Raw genomic sequence first — 17827 nt, 5'->3', positions numbered from 1 at the left:
TTTTTTTTTTCAACGTTTATTTATTTTTGGGACAGAGAGAGACAGAGCATGAACGGGGGAGGGGCAGAGAGAGAGGGAGACACAGAATCCGAAGCAGGCTCCAGGCTCTGAGCCATCAGCCCAGAGCCCGACGTGGGGCTCGAACCCACGGACCGCGAGATCGTGACCTGAGCCGAAGTCGGACGCTTAACCGACTGAGCCACCCAGGCGCCCCATTTTTTTTTAATTTCTAAGAAAATTTGGCTCTGTAACATACATATTCTATTATTTAATCCTCCCAGTAAACCCCTTGATAGAAGTGTAAGTATTATCTACATTTTCATATGAGCAAAGAGAGGCTCAGACAGGACGTGGAACTTGCTTAGCATCCCACAGCTAGCAAGTGACAGAGCTGAGTTTCAGACCCACGTGTGTCCTGCCAGCACAATGACCTTGAAAATTGGGACCTGCAGTCAGATAAAGCTGTGAGCGTAATCCAAAATTCAATTAGCTCCCATTTTGGTGTCTGTTAAGAGTAGCATGGTCTTAAGGGGCAGGAAGTTTGTGAGAACAACTGTAAGACTCTATCAAGTTCAAAGGTCTCTCAAGTTGGCCAGAAAAGACGTTTAAAAGTCTCAAGAGAAAAACAATCAGACCGAGGAAGTCGTCTGGGTGCAGATGGCAGGCTTCCGTGGGGACACCCAGATATCCCCAGGCATGGGAACATATGAGCTACTGACACGTTGTCGTGTGCCCGTTATCGACCGTGATTAGAGCTCAGTACATCGCATCACAGTCACCCACAGAAATGCTAACAATTGCTGGCTGTTTTACAACCTCGGGCAAGTTGAGGCGCTATCCAAAAAGTTACATGGGAAGTTAACCCTTGACATTGTGCAGGAACACAAAGCTCTCCTAGGAACCATGGCAAGCAAACATATTTAGAAATAATTATCATAGAAGTAATTGCTAAGTTTAAGTGCATTAAAACGTGTTACATGCCAATAGCTGAAATGACTGAGGGAATCAAAACTGTAGTATTAATGTTCTGAGCTAAGCAAAAATGTGTGGATATTTGGTATTCAGGTATTTTTAATTTCTAAAGAAAATGTGGCTCTGTAATTCCAACTTGAAATCGGTACTGGAGTGTATTTGTTAAGGTGACATTTATGAAAAATAAAAACGTCAAAAAGAGCAGTAACTTAAACAAGAAACAAGTTGATTTCTCTCTTATAATCAAGAAGTCCAGAAGCCACACTCCCAGGGCTGGGATGGGCTCCATGGTGAATGACAGAGACACTGCTCCTTCTGTCTTGTCGTTCTACTGAAGTCACACGGGGAGCGAGACAGACACCATTACATCCTAATTGCAGCCAGCAGGAAACAGGAAGGAAGGAGGACATGTGTCTTACCTTCAGGAACGCTTCCTGGACTTTCAAAAACAACTTCCTTTTTTTACATATTGTATAAGTCAGCTAGGACTGCTATAACAAAGGAATAGCCTCATAGTTCTGGAGGCTGAAATTCCAAGACCACAGTGTCAGCAGGATTGTTTCTTCTGAGGCTTCTGCCCTTGACTCACGGGGGGTCCTCTCTTCTCTGCACCTCCAAATCAACCCACTTTCTTGTAAGGACACCAGCACATTGGATTGGAGCCCACCCTGATGACCTCATTGAACCATAACCCTGTCTCCAAATAAAGTCACTTTCTAAGGTGCTGGGGCTGGGATTTCACCATATGAATCCATGGAGCAGGGACACGAGTTAGCCCGAAACGTTACTTATAGAAAGGACTTGGTCACATGGCCACATCTCTGTACAAGAGAGGCCGGAAACTGCAGTCTATTTTGTAGCCCATGACACATAGCCAGATGAAAGTCAAGGACTCTAGTCCCGTGGGGAAAAAAGAGAAAATAAATGTTGGGGAACAAGCAGCTTTCATCATACCTGGATTTGTAACTTTAGGTTGAACACTTACTGTGTTTATAGACGATGGTTTAAGAGAACTTCAGATTCACTATGTTTATAAGGTTTGCTATATTTATATTAGCTGTATTGGAGTAATTTAAGTACTTGGGAAGGTTGTATTTGCTATGATAGAAAACTAGAATACTTGAAAAGGAAGTCACCTTTTTGATTTAATAGATCAAAGGTTAAACTGCTCGTGGGTGTTGAAGTTTGCAGATGGGACCAAGTATAAGTCAAAGTCTCGTGGGGAAATCAGCCCTCCACAATCAACAAAACTTCTTGTCACATATTCTAAAAGTTAAAAGTCTCAGCCAATGAGGAAATTAGTAGGGTTTTACTCCCCCAGATTATATCATAACCCCTGTATCAAAACTCAGTATTCCTCTCCCAAGGAACCGTTAAAATCTCATATAGATCCTAGATACTTTGCTGATGAATACCATATTTCAAATGGATGTTGAAAGTACCCTTTTCAATAATAGCCTTTCTGAAGCTTGCTAACTTATGTCTGAAAAATCACCTGCTGGGCATCAGTACCTTGTTTTCGTTATCTGAACCTCATAAGACACTTCCACCTCCGCTTATCAAAAAGAGGACCTACGCAGGGGCGCCCGGGTGGCTCAGTTGGTTGAATGTCCCACTTTGGCTCGGGTCACGATCTCTCGGTCTGTGAGTTTGAGCCCCGTGTTGGACTCTGTGCTGACAGCTCAGAGCCTGGAGCCTGCTTTGGATTCTGTGTCTCCCAATCTCACTGCCCTCCCCTGCTCATGCTCTCTCTCAATAAATAAATAATAAACATTAAAAAAACTTTTTTAAAAGAGGACCTAAGAAGGATATGAAATGCTTACTTGTTTAAGAAGGACAGTTCCCTACCAGTTAATTGACATTCTCCACTGAAGAAGATTTAGGCTAAACAGATTCTGGCACAACTCAGATAATCCAGAAATTAAGCTACACAAAAGGTTTCACATGAAATTTCTGGGTCTGGTTTGGCAGGGTGACACCTGGCATTGTCTAGTAATTGAACAAAATTTTGTGTTTTACTTTTATATTCTCTTGATTATATTTTATAGCATTCTTAATTGACTGTGGGAATTTTATATTTGTATATCCCTAAGTCAGTAGATATTTCTATAAACCCAGATGCCTCTGGAGAGATTGGAGTTCTGCACTAGGTTTGTGTAGTTAAAAGAAGGGCACAGATCGGGTGCCTGGGTGGCTCAGTCGGTTGGGTGTCTGACTCTAGATTTCAGATCATGTCATGATCTCATGGTCATGGAATCAAGCCCCACATTGGACTCTGAGCTGAGCACAGAGCCTGCTTAAGATATTCTCCCTCTGCCCCTTTTCCCTGCTTATCCACTCTCTCTTTCTCGCTAAAGTTAAAAAAAAAAAAAAGATAATAATAAGGGCATAGATAAATCTGGACACAGGTAAAATCTGACCTATTGGTCAAAGGAGGATTTCAGTCCAAACTTCAAGAACTGAATTTTTACATATTGTTCTTTGCTAATTATGTGCAGTTTAATACTTCTAGGTATGTCCTTCATAGCCCTGCAGGAAATTTTAAAAATTGACTAGGACCAGATAACACTAATTGGGAGAATCATTTAGATATATCCATTGTAAACCTTGGCAGGACATGATATATTAACTTAATAGGATAATGTTGTATTTTATAAAATGAAGAAAACCCAGTAGCTCAGAAAAGAGTGTGGGGTGAATTTTAAATATTTATGAATGGGACTGGCTTTAGTAGAATTTACAAAATAATATTAAATAGGTAGAAATACTGGGTTCTTTTTTTTTAATTTTTTTAAATGTTTATTTATTTCTGAGGCAGAGAGAGACAGAGCATGAGTGGGGAAGGGGCAGAGAGAGAGGGAGACACAGAATCCGATGCAGGTTCCAGGCTCCGAGCTGTCAGTACAGAGCCCGACTCGGGGCTCAAACTCACAAACCGTGAGATCATGACCTGAGCCGAAGCGGGACGCTTAACCAACTGAGCCACCCAGGCACCCCTCTAGAAATGTTTTAAATAGGTGCCAGATTTGGTTTGTTGAAATGGAAGTCACACATGTATAAATCAAGTCTTGTATTTATAATTATGTATTCTATCATTGTAGCACAAACCAATGATAGTGAGCGGTAACCCTTCTGGATATCCCCAGGTGGTCTGGTGGAGGGGACTCTTCTCTTGAATCTGGTAGCTGATTATCTCCAGCCAGAAAAGAACTGTGAGCGTAGTAGCCAAAAGACTCCACCTCCTAGGAAATAGAACTATGCCCTGTTTGGGTGCTGACTCCCTAACATCCGAAGGGAGCCAAAGTAGCTGGAGTAAACTGTCTACCAGATGAGTAATTAGAGAGCCATCTAGAATGAGTGATTATCTGTGACTCCAGAACAAAATAATTTAATGGAATGTCTTGCATAGGATACACTCTAAAGACAAAAGAATGGTGTAAAAATTCTTGAACGTCAGCCAGCAATTTTATTCTTTGTCTTGTGTTTTTAAATTTTTTTTTCAACGTTTTTAATTTATTTTTGGGACAGAGAGAGACAGAGCATGAACGGGGGAGGGGCAGAGAGAGAGGGAGACACAGAATCGGAAACAGGCTCCAGGCTCCGAGCCATCAGCCCAGAGCCTGACGCGGGGCTCGAACTCACGGACCGCGAGATCGTGACCTGGCTGAAGTCGGACGCTTAACCGACTGCGCCACCCAGGCGCCCCTCTTTGTCTTGTGTTTTTAATTGACACTATTGTTTGTATTTTCTTCAAAACAAATAAGAAATTGTCTTTGTTTTTTTAGGAATAAACATTTTTTTTTAACGTTTATTTATGTTGGGGGGGGGGGCAAAGCGCGAGTGGGGGAGGGAATGAGAGAGAGAGGGAGACACAGAATCCAAAGCAGGCTCCAGGCTCTGAGCTGTCAGCACAGAGCCTGATACGGGGCTCTAACCCACAAACTGGGAGATCATGACCTGAGCTGAAGTCAGACGGTTAACCGACTGAACCACCCAGGTGTCCCTGGAATAAACATTTTCTATACAAGAGAAAAGAGTGAATAATTTTAAAAGCAAGAATTTAAGAAGAATCAATATGAAAAGATGCCTGTATATACGGTATATACCTACACATATAATTGTATGATGAATAATATGTGTAACTTTTATATAATACATAATATCAATATAAGATACAACATAGTATTCATATGTAATTTAAAATTTTTTTTTAATTTTTGAGATAGAGACAGAGCATGAGTGGAGGAGGGACAGAGAGAGAGGGAGGCACAGAATCCAAAGCAGGCTCCAGGCTCTGAGCTGTCAGCACAGAGTCAGACACGGGGCTCGAATTCACAGACAGCAAGATCATGACCTGAGCTGAAGTCAGATGCTTAAGTGACTGAGCCACCCCGGTGCCCCCTATGTAATTTTTTTAGGTGTCTGAACAGTCCATGAAAAAGATGCTCCACAATGCAAAATTGTACTTAAGATTCGTGACTATGTAACACTCTGTTCCACTACAAAGGCTCTTTGGAGAAATGCTTGATTCCATCTCTGGGGCAGAGATACAGAAATAGGGCTGGAAGATCTCGTATGGGCAAACAGGACAGTTTGCGAAGATAAATGGTCGTATGAAAAGGTCTCACTTGCCAAAGCTGATAGAGTACAAGCCTCAAAAAGAGGATGATGCCTGTGCCCTCTGGTATTCATTAATTTGAATTTCATTCATTTGAAAAACTACCAGCTCCGTGCGGATATGCAAAAAGTAAGAATTGAAAGAAATTTTTTAAAAAAATTTTTTTAACGTTTATTTGTTCTTGAGAGAGAGAGCACAAGCAGAGGAGGGGGCAGAGAGAGATTGAGGGACACCGAATCTGAGAGCCTCCTCTCTGTCAGCACAGAGCCCAACGCGGGGCTCGAACTCACAAGCCGTGAGGTCAATGACCTGAGTCGAAGTTGGATGCTTAACTGACTGAGCCACCCAGGTGCCCGAAAAGAAATTTTTTTTTGACTTGTAAAAGCAAGTGAATAAAATAGAATACACTTTTACTGAGCCTGGTCATCAACTTATTTATTATACCAAGAAAGAATACAGGAAGTAGAAAATATAAATATTTCGATTAAAAAGCTTTGTCTGACTGAAAGAGAACATCACTTGACCAGCTGCATAAGTCATAACCTCAAGTCAGTGAAAATCACATAAAAAGACAAAATTTAATTGTATATAATGTTCAGTGTCTGAAAGGGCTATGTCTTCTCTTTTCTTAAAAAGGAAAGAATGGGAGGTTCCAGGAGGCCTGGAGGTCTTTAAACTTGGTAGGAACCCATCAAGTTCAAAGGTCTTCCCATTTACAGGAAAGTACGTTCACATGTCTTAAATTTATCAAGACGGTTGGGGCTGGAGCCCCCTTCCTATGCCTCCCAAAGGAGACAGAAGAATCAGGTCATGTGTATAACTAAAATCCAGAGTAGAGGAATAAGTGACCACTGTCCTCTTTGGTATAGAACCATCCAGCAACAATAAGAATCAGCACGTTCCATCGGGGTCACCAATGAGAATCCGGCCTTCAGACTTAAATCTCTCTCAGTAGAGAATGTCAGTTAACCAGTAGAGTCACCATCTTCCTTAAATAAGGTTTGTCTGGTTTTGTTTTTCTGCCCTGGGGATAGTTAGGGTTAAGTATAGTAATGCCTAAGAGAATCAGAACATTAGTCTCAGTATATTTGTGTTGAGAAGGGATATATCTGCATATTTGGCATTTTACGTGCATGTAGTGTGTGAGAGGATTTTTTGCCTAGATGCTAGCCTTTTCACTACAATTTAAAGCCTGTATGTGTGCGATTGATTTAGCCATGTGGGTTGTTTTTGTTTTTGTTTTTTAGTTTACTTATTTTGTGTGCGAGCAGGGGAGGGGTGGAGAGAGAGGGAGAGAGAGAATCCCAAGTAGGATCCATGCTGTCAGCACAGAGCCTGATACGGGGCCGGATTTCACGAAGTGGGAGATCATGACCTGAGCCAAAACCAAGAGTCAGATGCTTAACCGGCTGAGCCACCCAGGCATCCCAAGCCATAGGGTTTTAAGGTGAAATCGTCCCAAGTCATTCTCAGTATTAAAACATCTAAAAGAACTTCAGGTTTACTTCAGTTTGCTGGATTTATAACAATTACTGTGTACTTGGGAAGGCTTTGTCTGGTAAGCCATGTCAACGATGGCTCAAAAGGAAAATGCTTCGGGGGATACAGCTGCTAAAGACGTTTCCCCCACCCAACGTCAGCCCTCAACCTCAGCACCTTGAGATATCCTCATCCAGCCCCTACCTCCCATTTGCAAGACAGGGCCTGTTCTAGAAAAGGCTTCTTGAGCTCCAGCAGGCTGCTTCCTCCATCTGCTCACAAATTCTAGGAATAGCCAGGTAGGATTTTCATGGCCCCTCTGTCCTCCTCCCTGTCCAAGACAATGAAAAACACTCAGTGGCATGCTTGAGCAAAAAGGTGACAAGGGAACAGATCAAAAATGCTTCCTTGTGTGTCGTTTTTCCAATCTAGCAACTTCTCATTACGTGCTTGGCCCTCTCTATGCCCCCTTTAATTCAAGGCAGCCAGTTCAATCACCACATGGCACTCAACTGTGAGATTACGATACCTGACCCCCTCCCCACCTTGCAAATTGACTCTCTTAACCTTCCTTGGTCAATAAGATAGTCTCCGGTCTTAGCTGTAACACTTCTAGTCTCTGGATAGCCTGAGGCTTTCCCCTGCAGGAAGGCAACTACTTATTATTACAGCAAAAAACGCTCCAGGAATAGTCTCGCCTGGGAATTACCTTGCTAGGAAATGTCTATTAACATGGACTTGGCCCAGAATTCTCATTCTAAAGCACATATTTTCCAACACGTATGCAGTATTGGCTATGTAACTTGTACCGTCCTCAGAGTCCTAGCAAGGTAGAAAGGAAAAACAAAAAACGAAGAGCTCAATGCAAAGATTAAGTAAATTTGCTTTAAGTGACCTGAGTCCCTTCTGATGACCATGATGAACAGGGAGCCACAATTCAGCTGACGGGTTGTCATGGATGAGCCATCGCAACTTCGGCCCATAGTCCAGTCTAGCACCCAGAGGGACACCCTGATGTCATGATCAAAAGTTCCCTGGGCGCCTGGGTGGCTCAGTTGGTTAAGCGTCGGACTCTTGGTTTCAGCTCAGGTCGTGATCTCACAGTGTGTGAGTTCAAGCCCCACCCTGGGCAATGCAGAACCTGCTTGGGATTCTGTCTCCCTCTCTCTGCCCCTCTGCTCACCACCCGCCCCCCCAAAAAAAAATTCACTTCTGGAGCGCCTAGGTGGTTCCGTTGGTTAAGCATCCAACTTCAGCTCAAGTCATGATCTCACAGTTGGTGGGTTCGAGCCCCGCGTCGGGCTCTGTGCTGACAGCTCGGAGCCTGGAGCCTGCTTCAGATTCTGTGTCTCCCTTACTCTGTCCCTCCCCCACTCACACTCTCTCTCTGTCTCTCTCTCAAAAGTAAGTAAACCTGAAAAAAAGTTTTAAAAAATTTTTAAAAAATTAAAAAAATTCAAGAAAAAAATTCACTTGTCCTCTAAGTTCCTTGGCAGTAAGGGTGTGGGTGCCCAAACATGGTTGTTCCTGCCGGGACGCTGATTCTATGTAAAGGAATTTTGTTTGGAAGGTAGGGACCAGAGGATAACTCCCTCTCTCCAGATAAGCGGAGGCCTATAGATTTTTCTTAATCACCCTCCAGGGCTATGTATTCAACCTCAGCACCCCTGGGGATGGACGCATCTCATTGCAAGTCTGCTCCGTGATGGAGAACAGACACCAGTACAACCCCAACCGTGTCATAACCAACACTACAAAAGGTGGCTCCCACTGGCCCGCAAATCACCTAAGGGAGGTGGGTTTCCACACCTTGAGGCACCTTCAGCCTAGAAGGTAAAGAGAGCCATCCTGTTCCCTCCTGGCTGAGGGAAGTCCATGGTGAACACTGAAAGCCTTGCACGGAGGCTTCAGGACAAGTGGCACAAACTAGAAAGCCACTGGACAAATATTGGTTAGGAGTCATATCATCTCCACCTCGTAATTTGCTGCTGGGGACCAGGGCGAAGTGCAAAATTAAAGAAGCACTCGCTCTCGGGGGCCGGGGTGCTGACCACACAGATCCCCTCCTTCCCCACCTCTCTCCATGTCTACTGCCTGCAGAGATCCCTGCATTCGGTCCCCAGGGCTGCCGTAGCAGGTGCCACAAACTGAAGGTGGCTTCGGACAACTGACATTTATTCTCTCACAGCTCTGGAGGCTGGAAGTTCAAGATCAAGGGGTCAGTAAGGTTGGTTCCTTCTGATGCCTCTGAGGGAGTATCTGTGTCGTGCTCCTCCATAGCTCCTGGGGACCGCGGGCAATGCGTCGTATTCTTCGGCTGTAGACGTGTCCCTCCCATCTCTGCCTTCGTCCTCACCTGGCCCTCTCCTTCTGTCTCTGTCTCGTCTTACAAGTTCACCAGCTACACTGGATGAAGCCCACCCTCATGATCTTGTCTTAACCTGACCATATCTGCAAAGACCCTATTCCCAAAAAAGGTCACATTTGTTCACAGCTCCTGGGGGTTGGGACTTCAACATATCTTATTAGGGGGACACAATTCAGCATGTAACAATCTCTTACAGGTGAACAAGTCTAATCCTTGGGAAGGTACATCAGTGGCCAATTTCAGTTCTCCATCAGTGAGCGACAAATCACCCCAAAACTTACTCGCCTAAACCTTTTTGTTTGCCCACAGTTCTGCAGTCTGGGCTGGGTTCTGCTCGGAAGTCCTTCTTCTGTCTTGTCAGTGGTCACTCACACGGCCGCACCCAGCTGGTAGGTCAGACGGGAGCTGGACTCAGCTGGGAAGGCTGGGCTTCCGTCTGTCCATTTACTCTCAGGGCTTTGCTTTCTTCGCGTGACCTCCCTGTGGTCTCTGCAGCAGGGGAGTGGACTTTTTAACAGTCCCGAGAGGACTAAAGAGAAGCTGCCACACCTCCGTGAGGCTTAGATCCGGAGGTGGGCACAGCATCATTTCTGTCGCATTCTATGGATTAAAGCAATTTCCAGGGCCAGCCCAGGTTCCAGGAGAAGGGGAAACTCAAGGGCATGAAACCAAGAGGAGTGAGTTATTTGAGGCCACCAGGATTAGCTTGTGATAGCCTGACAAATTATAGGTATAAATCCTATGCACTTCTACATCCAAAAGAGGGACATATGATAGGGAGATTAACCCCTTCCCTTTGGATCAGCGAACTTCCACATTAAATAGTCTAAAAATCAAAAATTCAACTAATGGAGAGACAGCCTTAATGTTTTCCTCCTCCAGGAAAATAGCACAATTAAAGGCACCAGATCCAATTCCAATGTCTATATGGTGAGGTGGAGAGGGAGGTGGGGGCGGTTTGCGCCCCGCCAGGCAATTCCCATAGGTTAAGGGCAACAGCCTACAAGGCCACTTCAGACACCAGTCACAAGAGAGGTTAACACCTGCGCTCTGACCGACCAGTTCTAGAGATTCCAACAACAACCTTCCTTGGATTGGAATGCCATTCTAGAGCGACTCACAGAACTCTGAGAAACATTTCACTTACTAGGTTACCAGTTATTACAAAAGTTATGAGGAGAGGATATTACTCTAACAGTAGAGGGTTTTTTCCCACATGTTTTTCAAGTGAATGCTGGTGGGCCAAGTAGTCGTGGTGTTAGTTTTCATTTGATAAATTTTTTAAATCATATAACAGTTTCACTTGAAATAAGCCAGGAATTACACCTTTTGCAGCTAAACCGATGATTAAAATTTTTAGATATCAGTTACAAACATGCAGAAGGAGGGGCGCCTGGCTGGCTCAGTCGGTAGAACATTTGACTCTTGATCTTAAGGCTGTGAGTTGGAGCCCCCACGCTGGGTGTAGAGGTTACTCAAAACAATACACAGGAGGATGCACAGCTTTATAAAATTTTGGAGCCATGCTTGAAACAAAATTTGAAGGTGACAATCTGTATCCAGCTAGGGCACGGTTTCTATACCCGACACTATTGAAATCTGGCGTCAGATGATTCTTTGTGGCGAGGGGCGTCCTTTGCATTCCAAGGTATTCAGCAACATCCCTGGCCTCTACCTTCCAGATACAACTAGCATTCCACGTTCCCAGTTGTGACAACCACAAATGTCTCTAGACTTTGTCAAATATCCCAGAGGAAGCACAATTGTTCCCGGTAGAGAACCACTGATCTGGGGGTAAATCTACCCCCAAAATGCTTTTCTCGTCTTTCTGCTTCCACTCTGTTCAAAGTTATGAGTTGTCTAGAAAACATTTGCCGCAGCCCTAGAATCTCCTCAGTCCTATGTCCAAGCATAAGGGAAGTGGCCAAGAAACGACAACTTATACCAGAACCCGTCAACTGATTTATTTTTCCTGCCTGCCCCTGATATGCATGTGTGTTCCCGACCCCTGATAAAATTGAATTCAATTCTGATAAAGAATGAGAAACTTGGGGCGCCTGGGTGGCGCAGTCGGTTAAGCGTCCGACTTCAGCCAGGTCACGATCTCGCGGTCCGTGAGTTCGAGCCCCGCGTCAGGCTCTGGGCTGATGGCTCGGAGCCTGGAGCCTGTTTCCGATTCTGTGTCTCCCTCTCTCTCTCCCCTCCCCCGTTCATGCTCTGTCTCTCTCTGTCCCAAAAATAAATAAACGTTGAAAAAAAAAAAATTAAAAAAAAAAAATAAATAAATAAATAAATAAATAAATAAAAAAGAATGAGAAACTTGAGTGAGCATTACTCAGGGCTCTTTCGTGCCTAACTACTTTATGCCAGATATTATAGTAGCTACATGAACACACACACACACACACACACACACACACACACACACAAACAATCCGACATGTCCAGAAGAATAGAAATTTAGATTTCTCGGAGATCAAATCTTACTGGTTCTTAACAAATGGGACACTTTTAGTTCTTGAGAAGTGATAGGTAAAGGGGGAAAGATTTCATGGATCAACAGAAGCAAAGATAAAGGCAACTTATTATGGAATGGCCCAGAAGTCAGTCAGCTGGGTAGGAAAAAAAAATTAAAAAGGCAACCATCTTGTTTTACACATTCTGCGCCTGAACCAGCTTGAGCTGAGTGGTGAGGTCTTCCTTCATTAACACCAGGCAGGCGACATCATAGTCTCGTTCAACGTCTGCAGAAGCCAGATGCTATGTGGCTATTTAGCTGCTTTTTGTCTGACTTTGGGCCTGTTTTTCTTGCTGCCTGTTTAACAACTGCAGCCCTGCAAAGACAAGAACGCAGGGCAGAAAGTAAGCTCTTGATCTGGAAAGTGTAGAGAAGCTAATTATTTAGATACCCATAGGATTATGTGAGGAGTCAGGAGACCAGATTTGATTTGAGTTTGTCCCCTCTGGTACCGGAAGGAAAAAACAAACAAACAACTCTGTTCCTTGGGAAACCCGGAGGAGTTCCCTGCTTGGTTTCTTACTGTGCTCTGCTTTCGGAAAAGGACCCCTTCCCTCTTAAAACGATAATAAATGGAAAGCGGGACAAGAAAAGATAACAACAGCGTTGAAATCCTCCCTCCTGCTTGCGTTCCTGCTCCTTTTTGTCCTCCAAATGTTTGTAACCTCCAAGGAATAAAAAGCAAATTAGTTCTTGAGCTGCACGAGAGCTGGAAGGAAAGCTTAACTCTCCCTGCTGGAGACCCAGGCCGCCTTGTGGGTGAGGGGCAAGAACGCAACAGGCCTCGCATCCAGCCCATAGCAGACTTTAGAAACCTGGGCAGGGGACCTCCTTTTGCCAAAGCCGTCAAGAACACCAGGCGATGCTTTAGAATGGGGAGAGACAGGGGCGCCTGGGTGGCTCAGTCAGTTGAGCGGCCGACTTCGGCTCAGGTCACGATCTCGCGGTCTGTGAGTTCGAGCCCCGCGTCGGGCTCTGTGCTGACGGCTCGGAGCCTGGAGCCTGTTTCCGATTCTGTGTCTCCCTCTCTCTGACCCTCCCCTGTTCATGCTCTGTCTCTCTCTGTCTCAAAAATAAATAAACGTTAAAAAAAAAATTTAGAATGGGGAGAGACAGGGTAAACCATGAGACACAGCACTGAAGAAGACTGAGCTAATGGAATAAACCAGTCTCCCTCTAGTTCAGGAGAGAATTATCACCCAGAGACGAGACGGCATCTTTTATGCGAAAAGATCCTAATATTTTACATAGTTTACCAAACATGCCCCACATACCCTGAGCCTTTGTCATTCTGTTTGCTCCCTCTCCAAAACACACTTCTGCCTAAAATGGGGCTCCTGGCTTCTGTTAAATCCCAGAGACCCAGTCGAGAAGTAGGAATTCCATTGGATTGTTTTTTTGTCTCAAGTTTCTTCGTGGCATTGGAGAGCGTCGCTATGTGAATCAATGAATCAGTAAATGCAGAACGAGACTGTCATCATCAACAATGCGGAGTTAAACGGGGACAGAGGCCTTTAGGGAAAAAGGGAGGGGACACTGATTTATGCCCAACCTCGTATAGTAAAGGTCAGTGTGGTCTGGAAAAAAAGAAAAGCATTTCTCCTATGAAAAGCTCTCAAGTTCTGTAACACTTAACCTTAACCGGCTGAGTAATATTAAAAGTCAGGGTAGAAGTTGATCATACAGCCATAATTAAGAGCTAGGGAATCATTCAGAAGTTGTAAGTAAGTGTCTGTAGAGACCAGGCAAGCAAAATAAATGTGTAAATCAGGCTGGGGGGTAATAACACTGGGAACTTGGGGAGCCTACTCTGAACGGGAAAATATATGATCTGCCGCCTGCAGGTGCTTTCTTTCTTTCTTTCTTTCTTTCTTTCTTTTTTTTTTTTTTAATGTTTATTTATTTCTGAGACAGAGAGAAACAGAGCAAGGGAGCGGGGGGGAGAGGGAGAAACAGAATCCAAAGCAAGCTCCAGGCTCTGAGCTGTCAGCACAGAGCCCGACGCGGGGCTCGAACTCACAAACTGTGAGATCATGACCTGAGCAGAAGTTGGTCACTCAACCGACTGAGCCACCCAGGCGCCCCCTGCAGGCACCTTCAATTACAGAAAGAAAGAAAGGGGGGAAAGGCGGGAAAACAAACAAACAAACAAACAAACAAAACACAGCGTGGACTAAACAAGATAGGTCTGGTTTAGGTTAAGAGGGTGAGTTTGTAACACTGGCTCTTTCTCAGTCACTGGAGGGTTCCACCCTAAAATTAGTACCTGAATGAAATCTTTGAGGACAGGTTAAGAATTTGTCCCATTTATGGAAACTGCTTGGTGACTCAAGTGAAGAACTATTTGCTGAGTTACATTATTGAGTCTTTTACCCTACTGAATTGTTCTCCCTGCTGTGGGTTAGCTCACAGATGAATGTTATAAGAAAGGGTCCTGCAAAATTCCTCATGTTTCCATCTCTGGGATGGTGACCATTCATTCCGTCCCACGGTGCTTTTTATGTGTGGATATTGGATCCTGTGGCTGCTAATTCTCCTCCCACTGTTTTGGTCCCTCGAAATCTGAGCGCCAAACCTGTAGGACTTTTTCAGCTTCTTGCGAGGAGCAGGTGATACAGTTCTCTGTGGAAAATTAACCCCTGGCTTTTACTTATTCTCCTAATATGATTTTCCTCTCTCCTTAATCCCCTGATCTATTTATCCTTTTGAGAAGATTTTTTTTTTTTAATTTGGTGCACCATTTCAAATCCATCGGGAGTTAAGCATAGATTAACTGCATTGGATGGAAACTTCTAAAACCTACCTGGACTATTTTTCAGGAAATGGCCATGGCCTTGTGACCACGTTCTTCCACATCCCAAACTGCTGCTTTAGAAGAACAGGGTCAAGGGCACCCGGGTGGCTCAGTCAGTTAAGTGTCCAACTCTTGGTTTTGACTCAGCTCATGATCTCATGGTTCGTGGGTTCAAGCCCCATGTCAGGCTCTGTGCTGACAGAGCAGAGCCTGCTTGGGATTCTCCCTCTCCCTTTCTCTCTCCCCCGCCCCTGCTCACTCATGTGCTGTCTCTCAAATAAACTTTAAAAAAAATTTTTTTTAAAAGAAGAGGGTCAATGTGAGATGTCAGGAATGAAGTGTTTTATATCAATGAGATGCGTTTTTTAAAACAAATTATTTACGGCATTTATTTTGTTTTGGTGGTAATTTTTGTTGTAGTAAAATACACATTACAATTTTCAAGTTTACAATTCAGCAACATTATGGACATTTACAATGTCATGCAACTGTCACTATTTCCTCCAGAAAATTTTCCTCATCCCCAGCGGAACTCAGTACCCTTAAAACAACGACTGCCCATTCCTCTCTCCTCCTAGCGCCTACCAACCCCTATTCTCCCTTCTGTCTCTATGAAATTGCCTATTCTGGTTTCCTCACGTAAGTGGAATCACATATTGGTCCTTTTGTGACTGGTTTATTTCACTTAGCACAAGGTTCCTAAGGTTCATCGTATTGTAGCCTGTGTCAGACTTTCCTTCTTTTTAAAGGAACGTATATACCGCTTTGTGTTTATCCATTTGTTCTGCTGGTGGACTTTGGGGATGTTTCCGGCTTTTGGCTGTTGTGAATAATGCTATAAGGAACATTCCCAATACTTTTGGTTCTTTAGGGTTGTGGCAGAAGATTCCAAATGAAGAAAGCATGGCTAAACGTGTCATTTTAAAAAAATTTTAATGTCTATTTATTTGAGAGAGAGAGAGAGAGAGAGAGAGAGAGAGAGAGCAGGGCAGGGGCAGAGAGTGAGGGAGACACAGAGTCCGGGCTCCGGGCTATGAACTGTCAGCACAGAGCCTGACGCAGGGCTTGAACTCTGCATGGCAAGATCATGACCTGGGCTGCAGTCAGACGCTTAACCGACTGAGCCACCCAGGCATCCCTTAAAGTGTCACTTTTAGGTTAGGGGCACAGGGAGGTGGGATTTAGGCGTACCTTCTATCTCAAATTCTTGAAGTTGCTGCTGACTTCAGCTAAAAGCCAAGGCATCCGCTGCATGTTATAATCAACAGAAGAGGACTTTCTGCCCGGCACTAGCCCTAGCAACCAATCACGTAGCGAGTAGTGTAACGGTAGCTACACCAGCACCAATCACATGTCATTCAAAACAGCTTATGCAAATTCCCTCTGTCCTCTTTAAAAACTCGAAAGCCCTTTCTCCGGAGCTTGCTTTCAATTTCAGTCGCCGCTGTGTCTGCCCGGTCACAATCCCTAAGCCCCCAAATAAAGGCACCCGTTTTATTTTGCAGCTTCCAGTTTTGCCTTTTGTTGGTCGACAGAGTATTTACTGGAACTACTGGATCGTATGGTTATTCTAGGTTTACCTTTTGAGGAACCGCCACAAATATTTTCCATAGCGACTGAACCATGTTACAGTCCCTCCCACAAGCGACATACGGCTTCTGATTTTTTGACATCCTCACCATCATTTTCCGTTTTTCAAATAATAGGCATCCTAATAGGTGTGGCATGCTATGTCCAAGATAATTAATTGAAGGGGTCTCTCTACCCAATTCAACATGAGCTTTTGTCTTAATTTGGGAGGCACTACAGGTAAGAGTATTTGCCTGGAGGTAGTCTGAAATCAGGCAAAGACCTGGTTTGAGTAGCTTTTTTTTCCCCCTTTGGTTCTCCATCTGTTGAATGGGAATAAAAATAGGCTGCAGCTCATAGATAGGTTTTTATTATCAAAGGAGGCAGTGCACCTCAAAGGTTTAGTACAGGGGCAGATAGAGATAATCACTCAAGAAAGAGAAAGGGCTAGTCAAATGTGACTTTCCTTCAAACGTGTATGTGACAAATGACCCAGATGGCCCAGTCACTGTTCATCTGTAAATTTTACTGATTAAGTGATCATTGTCAAGTTCTAGCCTCTGGTTGATGACAGACCAGGTCATATGGATCAACCCTTCCTCGAAAAATCATGAAAAACACTGAATTACTAACAACAACATTAAGTTTGTTTGGCATGGTAGAGCCCAAGAGACAGTGGGAAGTTCGTGAGCCAATTTTTGGCTGTACCTAGAGGAAGAGACACATTATTGGAGCATCAAACCTCTCATGTGCCTGAGAGCATCTGCTGACACCCTTCACCTTGGCTTCAGTTCAGCAGCTATAGGTGAAAGAATGCAGTCAAGGCCCAGGTCCCACATGAGGAAGAGGGTCTGACAGATGACCCTGCCCATGCTAAATTGGGACCCCAAAGGACCACACCATCAGAATTAGGATGAAGGGGGTGTACACGAAGTCTTAAAGTCTCCCTACTTCTCCGATGAGTACCAAGATGGCTGTCTGACCACCAAGCAGAATGGAGGACCAGAAAGGAAAGAGGGGGGAGATCCCTGAGACGTCCCTTAAAGCAAGAACAGAGAGATGTGCACGTGAATCCTTTGCAGACGCAACAGAGACCAGAAGGCAGTGAAGAAAGATTTTCAATACGCTGAGGAAAATAACTACCAAGCCAGAATTCTACACCTGGGAAAAATATCTTTCAAACAATGAGGACAAAATAAAGACGTGTTCAGATAAACAAAAATTGAGAGTTCACATCTAGCAAATGCTCACTCAAGAAAATTCTGAAGAATATTCTTCAGAATAAGAGAGGCGAGAAGGAATAAAGTGGTAAATATGTGAGCCAGGGTAACTAGAGGGTAACTTCAAACACACACACACACACACACACACACACACACACACACAATGATATTACCTACTGAGCTGTTGGGGTAAAATAAGTAAATGAAAAAGACTCAAAATATCACACAAAAGCAGCGGATAAGTCAGGAATGGGATAGATGGACTTCAGAGGTTCTGAGCTCCTTG

At 44.2% G+C, this 17827-nt stretch overlaps 1 long non-coding RNA gene across 1 annotated transcript; it reads right to left on the bottom strand.

The window, feature by feature from the left end:
* Window positions 1-12003: 12003 nt before the first annotated feature.
* LOC125939432 (uncharacterized) lies at window positions 12004-16025 on the bottom strand. The gene is made up of 2 exons (XR_007463053.1): window positions 15941-16025; window positions 12004-12271 (listed from the first exon to the last, which is right to left on the bottom strand). It is a non-coding gene; the product is annotated as an uncharacterized LOC125939432 (long non-coding RNA).
* Between the last annotated feature and the right edge of the window lie 1802 nt (window positions 16026-17827).

The sequence above is a fragment of the Panthera uncia genome (assembly GCF_023721935.1).
Source record: "Panthera uncia isolate 11264 chromosome B2 unlocalized genomic scaffold, Puncia_PCG_1.0 HiC_scaffold_25, whole genome shotgun sequence".
Taxonomy (NCBI): Eukaryota; Metazoa; Chordata; class Mammalia; order Carnivora; family Felidae; genus Panthera; species Panthera uncia.
Note: the sequence above shows the minus strand (reverse complement) of the source record. Positions and strands in the feature narration are given on the sequence as shown.